The sequence below is a fragment of the Mercenaria mercenaria genome, chromosome 19 (genome assembly GCF_021730395.1).
Source record: "Mercenaria mercenaria strain notata chromosome 19, MADL_Memer_1, whole genome shotgun sequence".
Lineage (NCBI taxonomy): Eukaryota > Metazoa > Mollusca > Bivalvia > Venerida > Veneridae > Mercenaria > Mercenaria mercenaria.
The window spans coordinates 18,304,991-18,320,923 of NC_069379.1; the positions used below are offsets into that span (position 1 = coordinate 18,304,991).

The 15,933-nt window shown below is 34.2% G+C and overlaps 1 long non-coding RNA gene across 1 annotated transcript; it reads right to left on the reverse strand.

Annotated features, from left to right (window-relative positions):
* Positions 1-111: 111 nt before the first annotated feature.
* Positions 112-9,022, reverse strand: LOC123542721 (uncharacterized). The gene is made up of 3 exons (XR_008368668.1): positions 8,933-9,022; positions 3,286-3,436; positions 112-242 (listed from the first exon to the last, which is right to left on the reverse strand). It is a non-coding gene; the product is annotated as an uncharacterized LOC123542721 (long non-coding RNA).
* Between the last annotated feature and the right edge of the window lie 6,911 nt (positions 9,023-15,933).

Consider the following 15,933-nt stretch of genomic DNA (forward strand, 5'->3'; position numbering starts at 1 on the left):
TTTCTTATTGAACCTGACTAAAAGAAACACATACTAGGCAAAATAGCCGCCATTATGTAATTAAACAAACTATGTAAAACACAAATCAAACAAAATACAGTCAACACTCACTAACACATCAACTCTTTGTGAACGTTGTTGTCTGTACCAGGTGCGTTCCATCTAAAATTACATTTTCCGTACCCTTGGTGGGTGGTGAAATCGGAGTAATAAATCATAATCCAGTGTTTCGATTGCACTTTCTATAAAAAAAATGTCAGTGTAAAAGTTATATTAAACAAATATATAATATAAAGAAACAATTCAAGAATCTTAGACAATAAGATAAATGTTTAGCAAGAGATATAATTTGGAATGCAATTGGTTATTGCTTCGGTGTTATAGGGATTGCTAGTGTACTCGGTTTTAGTTGCACATTCCGCGAGGATTATCGAAGAGGTTGTCGAAATTTATGTAACATGTACCAAAAGTTTGTCGTTTTCATTCACTGTATATACTCATTTTACTTTGAATGGCCTTGTTCAGTGCTTCACTTCCTCATTATGTAATACATGACTAAACATTCTCTAATACTTGCCGAAAGTGTATTTATATACATACATTTGTATGTTTTTTTCCTCATAAACAGCAGTTACCTTTATATATGTTGGGTGCTTCGAAACAGTCCGTACCTAAGTTTCACTACATGTTCACTACATGTGCAAATCAAACAGTATTGTGAAACAAAGTAATAACGAAAATACAATCTGGAAAGTAGATCCCTTGGAAGCACCGAAAACAAGGCAAACAGTGAAAATTGCAAACTCGGTTTGATTGAGTCTGTTCATGAGCAGTAATGGAAAATGCAACACTGCCCACGCCCCCTAGCACCGGCTTAAGCTAAAGTGCCTGTCGTTGTTTAAGAATTAAAAGTTTGTTGTGGCAAATCATTTGAATTGCTTTTAGTTTTAGCTATAATTTAATGTGTCTTTTTTCAATTCTAGTGTCAAGCTTTAAAACATTCTTTCGAACGCCATATTGTATTTTTACGAATGACGTCAGATCACGGAAAGTTATTTTTTATATTATGGCACCTACAATGTATCTTGTTTAAAAAAATGATTGATTTTTTTTCTCCGTGAAACAAATTGTGAATGTAAATACACTGCAATACATACTATCCATGTATACTTGTGAACTACAACTAATAGTATTTATGTTCTGCATTGGTTCAGTGATGATTCAGAAGTAGGCGGGAGGTGAACGAGCTAAATTCGGCTAAAATGGGATATTCAGCAGTAAAAATTAATTATGTATGGCCTATGAATTATATCTGGTGCTGGCCGAATAGATCCAAATTATCACAGTTCTCAAATTGAAAGGGTATTAATTTTGTTTTTATTTTATTTTTCTCTATCAAGCACGAAGATAACCAATAACTAAAATGTATTCCAAAAAAAAGCTCGTATCATATAGATCTAGTCTTGTTGAAATATTCTGTACAATATTATTTCAGTATGTGAGCCATATTGTGTAACTATATGATAAAACATATGCAATAGAAAATAATGCCATTGAAACAATTACGAACCATTGCCTGATTCAATACTACCATAACAGTCTCTATAGAATATTATTCAAGGCATACAGTTCCGTTCATTTGCGTATATAACAATATATCAAAGTAAAAATTATGATCACAGTTGTATTCAAAGCATTGAAAGACCAACCACAACCTAGTGACCTACTTTTTCCTCTTACATGAACTTCGTGAAAATTATTTTGATAATACTTGTATAATACAGCTATATTACAAGATGACAGATGGAAAATTAAGGCCCTCCCTGAGTTATTATATTTTCAAAGCTTCATCTGCAAACTTAATCAGTCAATCTCTTTGCAGTATAGTTTTGAAAACGCAATAGATAACTGTCTTACACTGTAGAAACAAAGTGTGATTTAAACTCAAATAATGCATCAAATACTGAGCATACTGCTACAGTCATTCAATAAAATGTTTACCATCAGGGAATTACAAAAGAATACAGTTATTCTGTGGCGCGTCTTTAAGAAGAGTACAGAAACGTATAGCGTACTTAAATATCTTTTCGTTAAAAAGATGTTAAAAACTGCTTCGTTGGATTCAGATGTAAAAAAAAATCAAGTATTTGACTGACACAATGTAAACAATGACTTTGAATAAAATCTGAAGTAGCAAAAACACCCCTGAAAAGCAGTTTAGATTTACGCTACCAGCCGCAGAAATGTTATCCAGCATTCAGAATAAATAAACCTTTGTTGAAATGGGATACACCAGACAGGATAATGTAATAAAAGATATAGACAACAAAGGTAATGTTAGTTTTAAATTGCCTTTAGGTACAAAGCTATGCAGACATCGTAAACTTCGGGTTTTCTTCTTCTCTACTTTATATCTTCTTATGATTGATATTATATTCTTTATCGTTATCGGGTTACACACAGCTGCATATAATAGATGCTATACTTGCTTTCTGCCTTATTGTATTGGTTTCTATTTCAGTTTATAATACTTTAGATGGGTTTTACTACTGTAACAGTAACATAAAATAATCTCCTCCGAGGCTATTGTTAGGTACCTATTGTTATTAGACAGCGTTATACATTGTATGACAGCATGTGCAGATAGCCCTATTATGGAACAAACTTAACTGTAAAACTCTACAGGTTTACCTAACTATTCAATCCCCCAGACAAATCTGTATTAGCGATAAATCTTTGTTATCTCGGTACATACTAATTTGCGAAAAGTTAAGATATATCAATCACTAATATGCATTTTAGATACAGTCGAAACTGTGTATGAAGCCTGTTAGTCGGAGACCCAGAAACAGGTTTCATGTTGCCTTGAATACAAGTTATGACTCACTGCAGATGTTGAAAAGAAATACAAGTCATATCAGACTACACTTCAGTAACTATGTATATATGTTCAGTAAATATCAAATTGAATACGGAAGCGTAGAGGAGACAGTCGAGTTTTCTTACATATAAAGTAAGATCGTTTTGGAAACGAGATAATAAATAAACTTTGGATGTTACATCATAAGAGCTAGGTGAAAGTACATGTACACAATAGAGATGCTCAGTCGCAGGAACGAGACGAAACATAAACTCGAAATATTTTGTTACAAGAACGAGTTAAAAGAAGAAAATCGGTATGTTTTGTCACTGGAACGAGATAAAGAATTAATCTCAGGATGCTACGTCCTGAACGAGATAATATAAACTCGGATGTCCCCTCTATGCATTCGTATAAAACTATACCTGTTGCAAATTTTGAAGTGTGACAATGCCGTCGGTTTGGCCGGGAAACAGAGCACAGTTTGGTGAGCTTGCGCAAGAACCATGGTCATCTGCATTTATTTTCTCACACGCCAGAGCACAAATCAGAAGTAGTAAACTGAACTTTATCATTCTGGAAATAATTATATTTGAACAGTAGAACTTGCATTAGCGACCAGTTGTTTTAAGTAACGAATTGCTTTAAGCAGCTAATCAGACATGCAACTTTTAAAATTGACATTTTGTTCTAATTTTAACATTACATATGTAACAACCTGCCTTCAGCAGCCTTTCTGTATCAAATTCGTTGTCGACTGCTTTCCCATTTACAGTTCAATTGCATTAATGACAATAAATACAAGCATTGACTCAAATAACCTTAAACAAATGAAGCATATCTTAGGTCATAACGAAAACTTAATACATTGTATCTTAAAGAATTTGTCCCTAGTAAGACGCCATGATTTGTCAAATGTGTGTGATATTGCCAAATGTGAATGACAATGCAAAATGTGTATGACATTGCCCAAGTGACACTGACATAATTTGGTAAAATATAAGAAACACTGAATAAAAAAAAAAACAGTTGTGTTATCAAAACATTTTTCACATGTAATAATCAGATTTCAAATTTCACTTATGTCTGCAGCTCTGAACATACTGAATCTATTTTTGAAAGATACTTTTATCGTACTCTGAAAGTGCCAAATATCCTCAATTTATTTAGAGTAACTATAGGTGCTTTCACGTTTCTATGGGACAGACATCTTGATTTAACACTGTATGTAAATGCAAATTTCTCAGTTTAGAAATCATTTTGTCGGTGTGATATCTTTAATTTTGAACAGAAACATCGCAGTTGTGTCTTTATATTACCTATTCAATAATTTCAGCTATTTAAATATTTAAATGAATTATGCAGTACGCAACTAATTTCCATTTCATTTAACATAATATAAAATGAGATTACAGATACAATTTCGCTCCACTTGTGAAATGCATTAAAATTTTCTTTATAATTTTAACGTAGCCTGATGGGAAGATTTCACAATATTTAGCTTTATGCAAATATCTATACATATTAAATGAGTACACTGAAATTTCATATGCATATGATGATAACAGGTCATTATAATGTTTGCGTGATCAGATACTCGTTTAGAAATATATAAGTAAAATATTATTGCTATCAGAGGGAAATGTTGCAAACTCTTATATTAAAGGGAAAATAATAATTTTCCCTCAAAACCTAAACGTAAGAAACTCGTCTTTAGATGAATGTGTTTGTTAACATGATGTTTTCTTTTTCAGTTTTTGAAATATTGTTATTGATTGGGACCAAAAAGAATGATTACTATTACACACAGCGTTCACATAAGTGTGATATGTGATATTTCCAGTAACGTTTTATTGACACTGTCTTTTTTACAAGTTTTAAAGTTTATGTTAGGGTATAATGTGTTTGGCCTGCCACAAAAGCGGCTATCTCCCTATCTTTCTCAGTTCTCTCTTATACTCTCTTATACTTAGTGTAGCAATGTGGTGTGTTTCAAAAAGGTTTTTCGTATCGGTGCAAACGTAAGTCTCCCGGATTTCGTTGATATCGATGTTATAATAACATCGCATTTAATCGAAATGAAAAGTGTTAGGCATTATATGCGTTTTATCTTACAATATTTGCTCGTTGTAAGTTTTGGTTACATTATATTGATTTAATATTATATACATATATTCTATTGCTTCTGAAGACATGATACATTTGTAATACATAGAACATATACTTCAATGGTTACAAAAGCAAATGGGTCGGGCTACAAATTATTTCAACATTATAAAACAGCCCTTTCTAAGTGTGTACCATAACTTCCAAATTTAAGACGAACGAGTGTATTAGTTAAATTTAGTATTCTTTAAAGTTATCATGAAGTATTTTAGTGATGATAAAAATAATAATGATAATTGTAATAATGATATTAATAAGAAGAAGGAGGTAGAGGATAATAACAATAATAGTTATAATAGTAATGATGAAAGTAATTATGATAATAATTACATGATAATAGATAATAAGCTTGTGTGGTGTTGTTTGTAATCATGATATTGATAGTTGCGTTAACGAAGAAAAGAAACAAGAATGCTGCTCCATATCCCCGAGTGTCTACCCGGAAATCACATAACATCATGTCCAATAGTTACATGAAAATGACAAGAGGACATAGAAAAAACATTATGTACTATTGAAATGTCTTATGTTTTTGATAAAGTTTTGAACTTCAGTGAAACAGTAGTGTTATCTTCTATAGAAATATTATCATTACTGTATAATAGCTTATTGACTTATGTGAGGGATATTACTTTTTACAGTCTGTAAACGACATATAGCTCTAGGACCTGTTTTATCAACCTTATTAAATTCAATATAGTAGATTCATAAGCCCGTAGTCGGTAGATGGAAATGTTATATGTGAAAGTCTATATTTAAACGAATTGAAAAATCCATTGTATGCTATTTCGGATGTTATGCTAAAACTGCGCAGTCGCCCGTTTGCTTCATTACGTATTGCATTGCAATTACATTTTGTATATCTTATTTTCAGTATTTTATAAATTGTTTCATTCACTGTATATATGCAAGTTGAATGAATACTTTCATTCTCTTCTGTCGATTTTATCCTTTAAGTTATTTATTTACTTATTTATTCATTAACAAAGGTGTATTCAAATCTAGGTGTAATTAAACTTGTTTTTTTTTTTCTTAAGAAGACGTCAAATGTGGTAAAATTGTTTGCACGAAAATTCCACGATCGATTTCGCAGCAATAAACGCTTAAAGTAATAAAGTTCGTATAGATAGTGATATGGTACTTTGGTTATTGTTAAAAAAGGTATTGAATCAAGGATATGTTCGACTTTTTCAAAATGAAAAATAGCAAATCTACTGTAAAATAATTACGACTGACGAATAAAAATTGGGTAAATCCAATTTCTAATTATTATTTCTATAATAGCAAGACAGCTCCTTCTATCATAATCAAATCGGTTCGAGCCTCATTCGCGTTGAATTCTTCATGTAAGCCATCTAGCTGGCTTACGGAAGGTCGGTGGTTCTACCCAGGTGCCCGCTCGTGATGTAATAATTCACGGAGGGGCTTCTGGGGTCTTCCTCCACCATTAAAGCTGGAAAGTCGCCATATAACCTATCATGTGTCGGTGCGACGTTAAATCCAACCAAAAAAATCATGATCAAATCGTACTGTTAAGATTTTAAATCATTAAAACAGTGTAATAAGAAAAAAAGAAAAATCTGAATCTACTTCATCTTGTATCGCACCGCTATATTTATCAATACAGCTAAGATTCTGGTTTATGACCCACTGTACATCATTTTATAGTGCTGATCATAAATACTAAGTATTATGTATAACATTTATCTTCATGGCTCAAAATATTGGCTCTAGATTTGCCCAATTATATGATAATCGCTCAGCTAAACAAACTGGTTTTATACAGTCCGTGTCAGATAACTTTACAGTGGCGTCACGTTTGTTTATGTTTTCTGGACTTATAAAACTACAAAATAGGTAAAGCAGCTTACATAAACAATAACATTAGGTATATTTTATTTCAACACGTCTGTCAGTCCCGGTAGCTCAGTTGTAAGCATTGATGTTCGAAAATGATCTCTCATGCAAGGCTTACGCTGTACGGCCGGTGTAATGAAGTATTTCGACCCCCATAGAATTACGATCCCCCGGTCATTATTCTATAGAAAATGTGACTCCTTTCCTGTAAAATATTGACTCACCTTATAAAAAACTGACTCCCTTTTAAAACTCTATAGAATAACGACCCCCGGTCATTATTCTATAGAAAAACTGACCCCTCCAAGTAAAATACTGACTCCCTAAAGATGACTCCCTTCGAATCTCATAGAATAACGACCCCGGTTATTATTCTATAGAAAAAGTGACTCCTTCCATGTAAAATACTCACTGCCGTAATTACTACATTCGAACTCTCATACAATATCGATTCCCGGACATTATTCTATTTAAAAAAGTTACTCTTTCCGTGTAAAACACCGGCTCCTAAAAAGACTTTCGACGATAATATCTATTAAAAAGTGAACCCCACAAAACCTAACGGACAATTTTACTAGATCTACAACTCTAATACCCTCCATTGACAATAGTTAACATTTTGATTGTACTGCTACTACTGGTGCCGCTACTTTTATTGCTATTACTACATGTACTTCTTCTTCTTCTTCTACTACTACTACTACTACTTCTACTACTACTCCTACAACTGCTACTACTGCTACTACTATACCTGCTTCCAGTAATACGTCTTGTACATCTACCTCTTCTTCTCCTGCTGCTGTTGTTGCTGTCACTTATTCCTCTGCTGCTGCTGCTGCTGCTGCTACTGCAACTGCCACTACCACTGCCACTACTACTACTACTACTACTACTACTACTACTACTACTACTTTCTATTGTTGCCGCTACCGTACTTTACTGCCACTGCTAAGTATTGCAACTTTTATTAATACTAAGTTCTATGCTAGCAGTTTCTTGTGCAGTTTTCTTCTGAAGAATTACTTCATACCGAAGTTTGCAGGGATTATTGACACTAGTGTGTTTTGTGAACGTATTGTGAATTGTTATTTTCCTGAAAAAAATGTATACACCATGATACAGCGTCTAGAAATAGAATCCCTTTTCCCGTTGCGGAATGCTCTGATTTCTGTGTCAAGTGATGGTATCTGGGGCTAATTTTCAACCGGACGGACGGACGGACAAAGGCAAATCTATATGCCCCCCTCCCCCGAGTGGGGGCATAAAATGCAGCAATTAGGCCTTAGATACATGAGTTATCACTAAATTTGACCAAATGACCGGGGGTCGTTTTTTTTTATGGGAGTCAATATTCTTCGTGAGGTTCAGTTTGCTTCACGTGGGGGAGTCATAGTACTATGATCTGGAGGTCATAATACTATGACCGGGGGTCACTTTTTCTATAGAATAATGGCCGGGGGGTCATTATTCTATGGGGGCCGAAATACTTCATTACATCGGTACTAATCTTCTACTTCAAAGTAAGCGGTCCAGTCAGTAGTATAATATAAAAGTGTGTACTTAGATAAATAAATGATAATTATAGGTTACCCTCCTGACTTGAACTCGTCCAAATAGTCACTCCGAAGTTATCAGACACGGTCTGTACTTAATTAACCGTTATTATTTTTCGCAATCATTATCGCATACAACAAGTCGTCCTTCATGGACTGTATCTATTTACTTATGGAGTCACCATCTAAATATCAGAGTAGTTCATGGTCAATATTGGTACGGGTACATAAGCTGTCTCGGAATTCCATATCAGACCTGTTGGTATGACAATAAATCTTTGAAACACAATATCATGTGATGCCAGACAAAATGATATATACCAGATTTTCGAAAATTGTTTTGAGGAGAGTTGTAAATTGAATTAGTTTCACGTTTTTCTTTTGTAAAAAGATATACACGAAATTTACCATTTACACAATGGACAAAATATAATTTTAGATGCAAACAGAACTAGGAGTAATTAATATTTTTAAATGTGTAAGAAAATCCACCTACTTGTTATGTAACAAGTGCATGTATTGAGACCTACTCGTTTGGATGTCGCACCGTCTTCTGCATTCAGTCAGCTATGCAAGTCCGTACTTGTAGTCAGTGTTTGAAACGTTTAATATATAACGAAAAAAGAGGTTTACTATTCAACTCTCTCATTAGTTGTTATAGTTTATACTTAAAGGCACTCGCCCCCTGATGAACATCAAAAGTTCAAAAACAACATAGACAGTGACTCATTAGATATTGAAAAATAAAGGTAAATAAGTATTGTTTCAGTAGAAGTTCAAGACGGTTCAGCTTATAATAATCATTGGTTGCAGATGCAGACCGGAATATCCGGTTCCAGGGTATCTTTTGTGGCGGTATGGAGGCTCTGTCGAGTTACCGCGAAACAGTTACCCGAGAGCCGGATACTTCCATCTGCATCTACAGTCAATGGCAAATTAATTTTTCTAGAATACCGTATTTTATAAATTTTTGTATAAGCAAATGCAAGAAAGAAATACTTTCCTCTTAGTACTATTTCTTATAGTAGCGTATTTAGACAAAGCGTGGAAAATTAACGTCCTTAAACGGAATTGACGTCCGAACTTTTTAAGGACACAATATTATCGTTTGTAGCGTAACGTTATGGATTTTTCCGTAAACTAACTTACATTGAATCGAGAAATATACTATAAGGAACGGAAAGCAACTATGAAAGTATTTGATTTTTATCAAATTTTACATAAACAGTATGTAATCAGTGCATGAATCGTTAGTTGGCATTATCAACACGAGAGTCATCTGGCATGGGGTGGTCCAAGATGGGTTTGGTCGGTATCGGTAAAATTATCGGAAACGCACTTAATTCTATTTTATATCAATTAAAAATATACTCTTGGATGTATGCATCGACTAAATGAGTCTTATTGTAGATAAGATATTTCCAAACGCATGGAATCTTTTTTAATGTGTTATTGCAATTATTATTACAGAAAGCGTTTGCTAAATTTCGAGAATGTTTACATTATCTGGGGGCGTGCAGCTTTAATGTAAGCCACAAAGTTTGTCCTTGGTACTTGATTGGCGACATAAACGATTTATAATTTACCTAGTTCATTATTCAGTTTTAGGTCCTGTTTCACTCTTTTCAAATCTCTCGGCGTATTTAATGGATGCTTGTCTAAAATTGTATAGGTTTAATATGAAAATATCATGTTTTCGTAGATACCAACATCTGTGGGATAAAATGACTCTTATTTACGGGCAAACAAGATAAATTACGCGTACTTGACCTTTTAATTAGTATACAATGTAATATAAATTTAGTTGAATTTGACACTTTCTTCTTGCCAAAACAAGTGAAATTTGTTTGTTTATGCACAGTGTTAAACTTTATCATTTATGCAATTACTTAAAGACAGTGAAACGTTTCACCTATCTACCCTTGTTTGCTGTTAAAGCTATTTTCACAATTACAATTGAATGAGTATTTGTAGCCAAAAGACATTTCATCAGTAAACGTCCAGGTCTGTTTTTCACTTGATGTTTAGATGTACGCTGGCTTCGTAATAACACACAAAACATCGTAAGATCGCTGCGGCTAGATGGAATATGTATTTGAACATCTGGTGTTCCATTACATTCTTTACGAAAATGTTAGAAACATGTCAAATATAGAATACATCTTTAAATAGCATAAAATACACTAAAACGTATTTCTTTAACCTGTAATGACTGTCTAATCGTCCTTTTTTGCGCCACAAATTTCTGTATTTTAATATACCGGCACGTATGGACCATGTTTCAACAAATTTTGTAGACCTAGTATTTGATGGTTTGACAGTTATTTTATGAGACCATAAAGTTTTGCGGACAAAAAAGAAATTAAAACAAAACAACTGTTGTGATACATTTTACTAATAATTCTTTTTATGATATTACGTTATTTTCAAACAAAACAATGCGAAAACATTGAGCAAAAATTTTCAAAACAGAATAAGTCTGCCAATAAGCAACTTTGAATTCTTCGTTCGTACACATATTGATATATATTTTTTCTCCGTTACAGTATTCACAAACAAATCTGCTTAATAACTGAATATTCACTTGGTCCTTCATTTTATAGTTCTCAAACCGATGGAGTATCATTATGTATAAAGCAAGACTTTATATGTTTCCTTGATTTCAAAATCTAACATCTTAACCAAAACGCAAAATAAGACAATGTCTTAAGACCTTGACAGTGAGAGACTTTAAAAGCGGGTCTGCCAAAATTATAGTAAATCACTGAAGTAATATTTGATTACGTAATGCATTTATAAATTTTACGTTTAATTTGAAATATTCCATGTGTGAAACAAGGTAAGCATTTTAGCGTTAATATCATGATTCGTGTATGTTGTGAAATTGATTCAGTATATGACGTTAATCAAGTAAAACATGAAATTCTCTTCTCTGTTGACTGTCGGTAATGAAAAGCAGTCTCAATTTCATGACAGTTAGTTATCTCCCTTTTCGTAGTTTGTGCATTCTGAAGCTCAGTTATGCAAGAGGTTGTCCAGCATTTGAAAAACAAATCTGTGCCTTAAAAGAGTAATTCAGAGCCTCATAAATGTCGCGTTTTTAAAGTATTTCAGTACAACAGATGTTAATCGTAACTAAGGCTGTATTCATAGTCTTTAAAAAAAGCACTGCGCCTTACTTGAAGTTTCTCAGGTAATCATTTTCAATTAGTTTTCAATTAGTTTATACATAATTTATTTAAGGTCGATTGTAAAGAAAGTTCTACAACTTATGTTAACTCTCGACACTTCATTCCTGGTGGAATCTATCGCCAAATGTTTTCGAATGCTGGATATCAGACATGATACATATGTTTCCAAAAAAATAACAAACATATCACAGACTGTCACTTTATACTCGTAATATACTCTTAATGTAAGGGCACAAACTGCCGGCGTGTACTTTTTCGTCCGTAGTTCCTGCTCCTAAAAGGAGCTTAAGATCAGTACAAAACACAGAATAACAGTATAAAAACATAATAAAATATAAACAATATATTATCTGGAATATAACATTTATGCTAATGTATTGAAAATGCCGGAGACAATGAAATATTAGAAATATCCTACACAAAAATGATATTTTCTTCAGAACCATATTAAGCAAGGATAATTCAAAATCTTATTTCTATTTACCGAATATAACAATTTTTGCTGCTCCATTTATTTACAGTATGAACCACAATCCTTTCTGATAAAGTCTTAGAATTCTTTAAAAATTCAACCCAATTACAAAGTGTTTGCATTTTTTTTTCGATATTTCTATATGAGTAAGAATGGTGTATGTGATGTCAGACAGTATAGAAAGAGAGAAACGTTATTACCTACATGCTAATCTTTCTATGATTTAGTGTTGTTTGATTTTTGCTTCAGCAATTGTTTATCTTTATTTCTTTACAAATGGCATTCATTTTCAAAGGGAGACAATTTTTTCGGAATACTTTAGGTACAAATGGCATTCATTATCAAAGGGAGACAACTTTTTCCGATTATTTTAAGAAATCGTCGAGAAAAAGTTGTTTCCCTTTGAAAATAAATGCCATTTGTAAATAAATAAAGATAAACAATTGCTGAAAACTGTGTTCCACCTTGTTATGTGAAATTTCACCACTCGCACGCTATTGCAAATGCATCAAACGAACATGTGTAACAGTTCTTTGAAAACAGTGTTTTTAAAGTGGTTTGACTGTCCGGAAGTGGGGCCCCTATAGGCAGCCATTTTCTTGAATTCATTGTTTATATCAGTATACTGACACTTGTGTCGTAAAGTAATATACATCTTTTACCTGCTGTTCAAGTTTCATGTCAAACAAATCTTTCTTTCTATGATTTGGTGTTGTTTGATTTTTGTTATTCAAGGCCTTCTTCGTAACCTTAAACGACCATTAGACTTTATGAACGAACTTGATTTAACCATGAAAAAATAGCATAAATATCATTAATCCAAATTCTAACTGGTCTTTGGTAGTCTAGAACAAAATCTTTTGTCAAAGACACGTGAAATTGAAAAATAAGAAAAGCTCTTATCTTTATAAGAAAAGGAAAATTGTATAAAAGTCTACTCCGACAATATTACATTGAGTACTCATTTTAAGCTAAGTTAAAGAATTTACGTACTACATGATTATACATCGCACATGAATGTGTACATCGACATAATTACAAATACAATGGAATTCAATTCTCCTCGGCTCACACCACTTGTTTTGATCTTCCCATCAAACCCACAATCTACAAAGAGAAAACATATTTATTCACTCTAATACTGTATTTGAGCCATAGTGCATTTGCGACCAGCGCAGTCTAGTCTAGGATCAATGCTGTTCGTTTTTTTAGCCTCTTGCAATTAGAGAAACTGTAAAGAGAATAGCATGGATTCTGAACAGACTGTGCGGATGTGCAGACTGGTCTGGATCAATGCTGGTCGCAAATGCACATGTTGGGATTCTTGTTGTGGCAATAAAGTCCAACTTAAAAAGACCTTTCTGGCAATGGTCATTTACCCCATGGTAAGAGACTTCTATTTACGACTCGTAAGCACAATCTCATTGTCACGGTTTGGTATCCTTGTTTATCCCGGTTCAGTGATCCGGGATAAACCTTGTTCGAATTTGTTGAACCGGTGTACAACCATGACGATTCCGCGAACGTCAGGGAAGATCCTTGATGAACCTTGTCGAACCGACAAAGGGCAACGGTTGTTTTAAAATGTTTAATACAACCTGGCAATGCCGGCAGTTTCCGGGATAACACTGGATATCCACCGTGTGTCTACCGTTATGTTCCGTAGTAATCCGGGGTCACACTTTACACGGTAGAGCTGCGGAGAACTCCGGCCCGGGCGACATGGCGCAGGCAATGCACGGTTTGACTCCTTCTTGTACAGGTGAGGGTAGGAAAAATTAAGGTTAGCCTAGGTTTATTCGCCGATTCACTCCCGGTTATAGCCGGACAGTGCCGACAAACCTCCGGTTGAGTCCGGTAGAACCCCGTTTCACAACGGACTGTTCGGGCTTAACCAGGAGTGTACCGAGTGTCTGAAAAATACGACGGTGACAGAAGATGAGGACACGGATCTACGACGGTAACAGACGATGAATTTGCGGTGACATAATGTAATATGATGATACATGTACAGTATATATGAACATGATTTTGAGAGGAAGGTGTTTGCCTTCCATTAGAGTCTTCATCCGTGTGGCTATGTGTTTGCCTCTCAGTAGAGTCGGCTTCAACTTGGCTTCCCACCGTTGGCAATTTTCTGGCAGGTTTCTTGGTCTTCGGCATGATGTTTCGCTACAAGTGACTTCAAGATAACTGATGGGGATCGATGTGCGTACTGTTTTACATGCTACCGAGTAAGCACCGGCAGGCACCGGTGTGTCAGCGGATTACAGCCTGGCTATGACTGGATGCTACCGGCGGTCATCAGGGAATTACTGGCTACGACCCGGGTCACTCGGGATTACACCGGGATCAATCGGTTCACCCCGATCACCGTGGATATTCGGTGTCAGACCAGGACTTAACCGGGGTCAAAATGTAGATTCTGCTTCATTATCGGGGGTTTATCGTAAAAACGTTGGGAATATAAAATCCAACTTACAATGTTGCAAACAAATGGCACGGTTCATCTAGGTATACCGTCTAATATTTATCGGGAGGATCCGGGGCCGTCACCGGGACTGTAAGATCGAGGCTATAAATGTGTCTAAATGACGTACAAAGTGTTTCTTTTTGTGCATCATTATAGGTTTTGATTTTATAATAATTTGTGATCTATATATGCTATCTGTGTACGACCTATGCTGAAACAGTGATTTTAAGTCCAAGAACATTGTTGAAATAGTTCGAAATAACAAATTTTTTTTAGCTAGAAAAGTATTTAATTCAGCACCTGTGCCAGATCTTGAGGTGTAACCATGCCTTCGGGAAAAGCTGACATTCAGGTGAACTGGCGCATGTACCGTCTGCATAGTTCGATCAATTCGTAACAGGAAATACCAAAATACTTTAGAAAATGGGAAAAGCACCAAATATGGCACAGATTTTTATCAAAGCATAAAAAACAAATTTTTTTTTTCATGAGACCCAATCTATCAAGATTGCCGCTTATGGGGGCCATGTTTCAAAATGGCCACCAAAACGCAATATCTACCATACTAAATTCTAATGAAAGGTCATTATAAATGTATTTACATTCGTCCGCAAAATGCACCAAAATGTAAATGTAAATGATCAAATAAATCTTAAATTTGAATCAAAAGCACATTAAAACAAATTTAATGCTGTTATTTTCTTTCTATTTCCATGGTAAGGCTAAAATATAGCCTTTAAAACTTTAGCCTTTAATATTATCATAGCGAAAACTTTGTCGTTTATTTTTATATTGAAAGATTTTTGTTTGTTTCACTTTCTGTAAATTGTATTATATTACTTGTTTTCCCTCCGTGACAGCATATTAAAATTGTTGTCAATCCCCCACCAGTGTTTAACCCGAGGGGCTTTATGTTTTGCCCCACATGTCTTGCAATATGTCAGCCATTCGTAGTGGGATACTGCAATAACTTTTAAAAGTACACCAGATCTTTTCACGACACGATGTACATGGATAGATGGTGATATCGAGAATACCAACGTCATTTAAATTTTTAGTTATTTCTTTGGCAACATAAATTGTTGCTATGGCAACAGATATTTTAAAAATATGACAAAGGGCCATCCTGCGATTTCTTAAAAACTAAAAGATTGTTTTTGAAAAAAATCGTAGATAAACAGAAGGAAAAATTTAGAACACGCTTCTTATTTTATTTTGTTCATTTGTACATCTGTTCATCCGTGTGTATGTTCGTCCATCACTCACAAATGGTAAATTCTTCAATAACTTTGAAAGTACAAATTTCAAAGACTTATTCATTAATCTTTTTAAAGCTATTTGGAGAACATTAGCTCCTTATT